The following is a 7,370-nucleotide window of genomic DNA, read 5'->3' as shown; positions in this document are numbered from 1 at the left end:
TTATAACATCGACTGAGATAAATAATAAAATGAAATATTAAAATCATGATGTATCTCGCTGCATTGCGCGAGTACGCTTCTAGTAGGTTCTAATAATAACATGTGACTAGACAAGAACTTTTGTCCCATAATAGAGGTTTTTATAAAAACTCCAAGAGAAACCTTAACAGAAACCTCCATTGTGGATAGCTTTAACCCTTTTCTAGACGGTTTAATGTCCATTGTTTGATTAGTATTAATATGGGAGTTACAAAGGACCAACACTTTAATGTAGGTTTACAAATTAAAACCCCCAAGAGTTTGCCCCCATATAAATTAACAATCTTGAAACATTTGATAGATATATATATATATATATATATATATATATATATATATATATATATATATATATATTTCCATAGTCTTGTAATCAATTACCAGAAATCACAAACCATGGCATCCGTCAAGCTATATATTGCTCTTCTTTTTATATTCACAATTGCTGGTATTCTTTATATATATTTTTTGCTTAAATATACCCCCATGCTTGTATCTTCTATCAATATGACATGAGCAATCACGAACAAAAACTTTTAGTCTTAAGAAATGATGAAAATTGTTCATAAGATTGTAGTATTTGGTGGGAGATTTGTTTGTTTGTGCTTTTTGATAGATTTATTAATAGTTTATATGTACATGTATCTTATTCAGGGACCGAGATGATGGTTGGTGAAGCATGCGTTGAGACATGGGAGATAAATAATTGTTCTGAACCAGATTGTGTTCAGACGTGCAAGATTAGACATGGGTCTTTTGCCGAAGGCCGATGCTTGTTGGTTGATACTTGTCAATGCACTTATAACTGTTAAGATATTTCGACTTTTATATAAGCTAGTTTAAATAAAGCAGTTATGGTGTATGAACGTGTTATTACCGTCCCTTGAACGAATCATATCAATCGAAAATTTTAATTACTTAGAACATTATGGTTGTGGAAGTCAAGTATCATGCATTAAAATTTCATAGTTTTAATGTTTGAACCAGCTATAACGAAAATGAGCAAAAGTCAATTAATCATGAGTCAATATGATTTTTTTCATAACATAAATGAAGAGAACTACAATAAAATATAGAAAAGTAATATGTAATTCTCATAAATTATAAGCACATTAAATAAAGACGGGTTACAATTAAATAACCATGAGACTGTAAGAATATTTTAAATAAGGACGAGTTATAGCATCATTTGTAATATAACTCTAATATGTTTATCTTTATCTCTGTCTTCATATGTTTTGACGATGACGTACTTATCCATCAATTTTTAAGATTAATTTAAAAATTGCCTTCAAATTCCCCCAACTCCCATGAATCAAGGATGCACTGATAAAATGGATTTCCATCAGAATATCACATACACTTGTAATTAATCTGACAAATTTATTTGGTCTTTTGAGTTCGAAACTGTACAAATGAAATAATAGTATGACAGATCACCGATATCCATGTCAGTCAATATTATATATTACAATCGCAATAAATAAACTTGCATATCCTCCTTACTGTCGGTGAGGTTTGAATGTCTGACCTCGATGGCCGAAGGCCTTGGTAACGCCATGCTAAAGGCTCTTTCCTAATGTTACTTCTTGATTATACCCTCCTTAATAATTATTGCTTTCACTTTGAATCTCTCCAATTTATGTGAAAACTTCTCTAATGATTCACCAGTCCTGTGGTCTTTCATCAAATCATCATCAAAACCTCTACTTACAGTCTCTTTCTGATCATAATTTACTTCTTCTTCACCCATCTGGCCTTCTGGATACCTTTCTAAAAACTTAGAAATCACTTTCACTTTAGTATGCTTCACCTTTTGCACGAGGAAATTTTCCAGCTGGTTTTCTTTTTTGACCTCTGAGAAGCTTTGTTTGAGCAATAAACCCTTGTATTTGTTATCAACAGTCTCGAAACACTCCAAAAGAATCTGAGTTAACTCATCAAATACTTCATCTGGTTGCTGTTGACTGGAGGTTGATGTTGATGGTTCAGAATCTTGAACGATAATTGGTTCAGAAGGTTGTGTAACTGCTAAATATTTGAAGGAAGTTAATTTTGAAAATGATAAGGGTCGTGTGGGTTGTGGAAACTTCTGTAAATCCATGTCTTTTGTTCAAGAATACGATGGAAGAATTAATGGGTATGGTTGAAGTTGTGTATGGCTTGCCTATATATATATACTTTTAGAAAACGAAGGGTGCAATCTCTATTGACTTTGAAAGGGTCATACGTGAAGACTCTGATGGATATCGTGGAAACATCATAAGAATTAACTCGTCTTCTTCTCGAATTTGAAGAAAGATCGAGGAAATCCAACAAAAATACATAGTTTTCATGTATATAACATTTAAAAATATATTTTTTTTAAATGAGTGGTCAAATATTTTTGTAACTTAAAAAGGTTTTTTTTGAGATATTTTTTCCCTTCTTTTCCTTCTTGGTAAAGGTTCCAGAACACAAGGTTAGAAGATTTCAGATCGTGGAAAACATATTGACACGTTGAGTTCCAAAATGCTAGTCGTACGCAAAAAATAGTAGACATGAGTTTTGACTTTTTCTTTTGCTTGGAGGAAGGTGGGTGTATCGACCAAGTAAATAGACAGATATAATATACATAAGTAAATTACGGATTTGGTTCTTATAGTTTTTGATTTGTTCTAGATTTAGTCCCTATAGTTTTCTTTATTACAATACAATCTCCATGTTATGACTTTTTTCTTCGTTATAGTCCTTGCCACTAACTCTGTTTAATGAGCTCCACATAACTCTCTTATATGCTTTGCACAAGAGGGTAAACCCTTGCTTTTTGTCATGAGCCTTCTCGATCCCCTATCATATTTTTCGGTTTCAACTCCATCTCTGGGATCTACAATCGCAGCCAAGCAACTAGACCCTAACCTCGGCCCCTTGTTGCTTCGATTTTAAACCGAATAGAAAGAAACCCTCCATCTTACCAACTAATCCTCCATGAGCTACTTGTAATGGGGTAGTGACTTTGATTGAGATGTCTTGGAAGCACAAGATGGCATGTATAAGTCCGAAAATGGAAATTAGAGATGGAGGAAAGGTAAAGTAATAATTCATAGTGGGTTTTCACTGCATCTCTCATTTTGTTCTTTATTTTGCTCCAACGGATTTTCTGTATTGTTATTTATCATTTTAATAGAGAAAACTTCAAGTTTAGAAAATTTTCCAACGAGCTGCTCTGGAATCCATTTATTCGAAAGAAAGTGAGGGAAGGGAAAAGAAAATTATTGTGTTCTCGGAGGTTTTTTAGGTGAGAAAGGAAGGAAAAGAATGCGAGAATATTATTATGAATTTGTTAATGATTCAAATAAAGAACTTAGACATCAATTAGCTTGGAGAGAATATATTGATCAACATAATATTCATATAACATTCTTTGAATGGTATGAAATGTATTGTAAACAAGAAAAAATACCTAATCCTTTCCACCCCCACCCCCACCCCCACCCCCCCCCCAAAAAAAAAACCTTACTCCTATATATGGGAGAAAAATGAAGGAAATGAAAGAAAAAAATAAAATATTTATAAAATTACATATTTACCCATAAACTACAATCAACCGTAAAATAAATAAGGGTGTATTTGTAAATTTGATATATTTCCTTTTCTTTTCTTCTTAAAATCTAGAATACAACAACTTGATGTGTGGAGAGAGACTAACTTTTTACTCATTCCCATCATTTAGATAGAATTATTTTTATTTTATATGATTTTTTTTAAGTTTAATATGATGATAAATTTATTGAATATTTTAATAATATGAAGGATGTTAAAATCTTTAAAACAGAGAATCAGTTAAAAGAGGACCATGCCCGTTATAAAAATGAAACTATAAGGACATCCCTTATTACTAATTCCTTTGATAGACGGTATTACATCGGGTTGAAGACAATAAGAGCATCTCCAACATATTCTCTAAAGTAGAGAAGTCCAAGTTTTTGTTTTCTATATGACTCCAACAGATTCTCTATTTCGTTCTAAAATAGAGAAACATGGAAAAAATTCCAAATATAAAGAATTATCTAAAACTTTCACTAGAGAAGAGAGAAATGAGTTTTTAATTCATTCTATCAAAGAGATTAAATTAATATTATTTGATATAAAAAAGTTCTCTTTGAAAGTTTATTGGGATCATAAATTATATAATATTTAAATAAGGGGAAGGCTAATGACACATCTAAGGTGTACCAATGGCACCCCTAGGCCTATCCCCATCATTTTTTTGTTTTTTTGTTGTTTTTATTTTTTGCTTTTTTTTTCTATTTAAATTATTAATTAATTCCTTTTTTACTTTATTATTTAATTCTTTTTTTGTTTTCTTATTTAAATTAATTTAAATTATTAATAAATTATATTATGTATTTATTAGTAATAGAATAATAATTTATATAGAATTAGTATTCTATTAATATTTATATTTATTAATAGAATTAGTAATAAGGTCCCTCAAAAAGAATTAGTAATAAGGGATATTCTTGTGGTTTCATTTTTATACGGGTATGGTCCATCTTCTAACTGATTCTTTATTTTAAAGATTTTAACAAATAATAGATACAGAAATGATGCCAACACTCAAAATGACGTGATAAACAACCACCCATCATTTCTTAATTTAATAATTGTATATATATCCACCAAAAACCACACAAAAGACTAAAGACACTGATTTTATGAATACCCATGGAAATCTCTTCTAAGGTTCGTTGATTCGACTAATACCGAACCTGAGGCTCCAAATTTGAATTCATTTGAACTCAAAATTTGGAAGAAAATCATTCATGTATATAAAGATTATTCAATGCATTTAATTAAGGTGTTTATTTATTTACTTATTATTTTTTACAATTTTTATGATTTAAGCATGATTGATTTTTTATTCATTTATTTATTTATTTTTTTTACTTTTTTTGACATTTAAAATAAACATGCCTTAGTTCTTCATTTAAAATACTTTTTTTTATTGAAATAGTTCATTGAAGATTTTTTACATATTTTGTAAAAATTCACATGTGATATCCATGATTAATTGACGGTTTTATCCTTCTTCCCAAATTCGAGAATACAATGTTAAAGTAAGAAGTGCAACGTTTCCCTTTATCTCACGACATGATTGTGCAAAATAGTCAATCTCTCCAACCAACTTCAATTTTTAACCACTTATTTAAGGGAATTCCTATTTTAGCCAAAGTTTATGCAAATGCCTTGCGCATTTGCATAGCAGCTATTTTCAATTATCGAAATTTTTTTTTTTTAAATCTTTAAGCAAGTTTGCGTAAGGATCCACGTTTGCTTAAACAATTTGCATAAGTATCCCAATTTGCGTAATTCTTTTTGTTAATCTCGAAATAAGCTTTACATATGTGCACTTTATGTAGACTGTGTTGGTTTCAAAAATAACTAAAAACAAAATCTGATTAAAAAGATTGGCTATTTTTCAATTTTCCTTTGTTAACTTGACATGATTGTGTAACATCAAGCGAACATGCATGTCCTTTAGTTGTTACGCACAATCGTGAAAGGTTGAATCTCATGTTTCGCACACATCCATAGAGGAATTTGTAGGCAAATTCAACAATAGAACATAACAATTTTTAAATATTTTAAAATCATTTTTACTCAACAATTTACTTTTTCCTTTTTTATCGCTAACTCGAACATTAAAAGAATGAAAATTTATGACACTTATCCACTGTTGACATAATGTTTTGAATAATTGAACTTTTAAACTGATAATCGTTCAAGGGATCAGTAAAAAATATGTGCATACACACATAACGGCTTTATTAACTTGCCTTATATAAAAATCGAAATCAAAATAGCTCAACACTTAAAATCGCATCTACAATCAACAAAATCCGTGCATCTAGCACCCAGAAAACTAGACTTGTGATAATCCTTGCAAAACTGAGTGCACTTCGATATCTCACAGTCATCACTGTTCCAAACGTCTTCACATGAATCAGCTTTCACCATTTCAGTCCCTGAATACACATAAAAAACAGTCATGTAAATCTATCAACACACAAACAAATAAATCTCCTACCTATTAACTATTATGATCTTATCAACGATTTTTATCGCCTATCAAGATTAAAGGTGCGGTTTTCGTTTGTGATTGTGTATGTCATACTGATAGTAAATAATAAATATACAGGGTTGCACTAAATTGAATAAAGATAACACTAAATTAAATAAAGATTACCAATTGTAACTATAAGTACGAACAAAAGAGCAATGTATAGCTTGATGGATGCCATAATTTATGATTTCTGGATATTGTTTATAAGATTAGATCTGTATGTCTATCAAATGTTTGAACATTGTTAATTTATAGGGGAAAGTTCAAGGTGAACACATGATATTAATATTCTTACCATTTTTGTGAATTTAATAAAAATCACTAAAAATTGCATGTTATTGGTCGCTTAAAAACTTAACCCCCATATCTATACTATATTATAAAACATTTGTTCCAATCTCTTAAAAACAACTTTTAAAGCATTATATACTGTTTATTGATGCATATTACTTAAAGATCAAGATTACAAGTAAATTATCCTTATGTACAACTTATTAAAGCTCCATGTTTGAATTTGTGTAACTAACTACAGATAAACATAATCGAATTTTGAATAAGTATCTTATTTTAAATAAAAAAATTTAAAATATATTTAGGATAATCATTAAATTCAAAATACTAAATATAATATTCATAAAAGAATTATATTATTAAATTGAAAATAAATGACTTCATTATTAAATCTAAATTAAATTATCTATACTATATTATAAAATATTTGATAAAAACTCTTAAAAACCATTTTTTATGCATTAAATACTGTTTATTGATCCATATTACTTAAAATTCAGGATTACAAGTAAATTGTTCGTATGGACAACTTATTAAAGCTCCATGTTTGAATTTGTGTAACTAACTACAGATAAACATAATCAAATTCTGGATAAGTATCTCATTTTAAATATAAAAAATTAGAAATATATTTAGGATAATCATCTATACTATATTATAAAACATTTGATAAAAACTCTTAAAAACCATTTTTTATGCATTTAGTACTGTTTATTGATACATATTACTAAAAATTCCAAATTACAAGTTAATTAATTGTCCGTAGGTACAATTTATTAAGGTTTCATGTTTGAATTTGTGTAACTAACTACAGATAAACATAATCAAATTATGGATAAGTATCTCATTTTAAATATAAAAAAATCTAAAATATATTTAGGATAATCATTGAATTCAAAATACTAAATATTATCTTTATAAAATAATTATATTA

This window comes from Cynara cardunculus (assembly GCF_001531365.2).
Source record: "Cynara cardunculus var. scolymus isolate 2C chromosome LG 10, CcrdV1, whole genome shotgun sequence".
NCBI classification, from domain to species: domain Eukaryota; kingdom Viridiplantae; phylum Streptophyta; class Magnoliopsida; order Asterales; family Asteraceae; genus Cynara; species Cynara cardunculus.
This window is presented reverse-complemented; position numbering follows the sequence as displayed.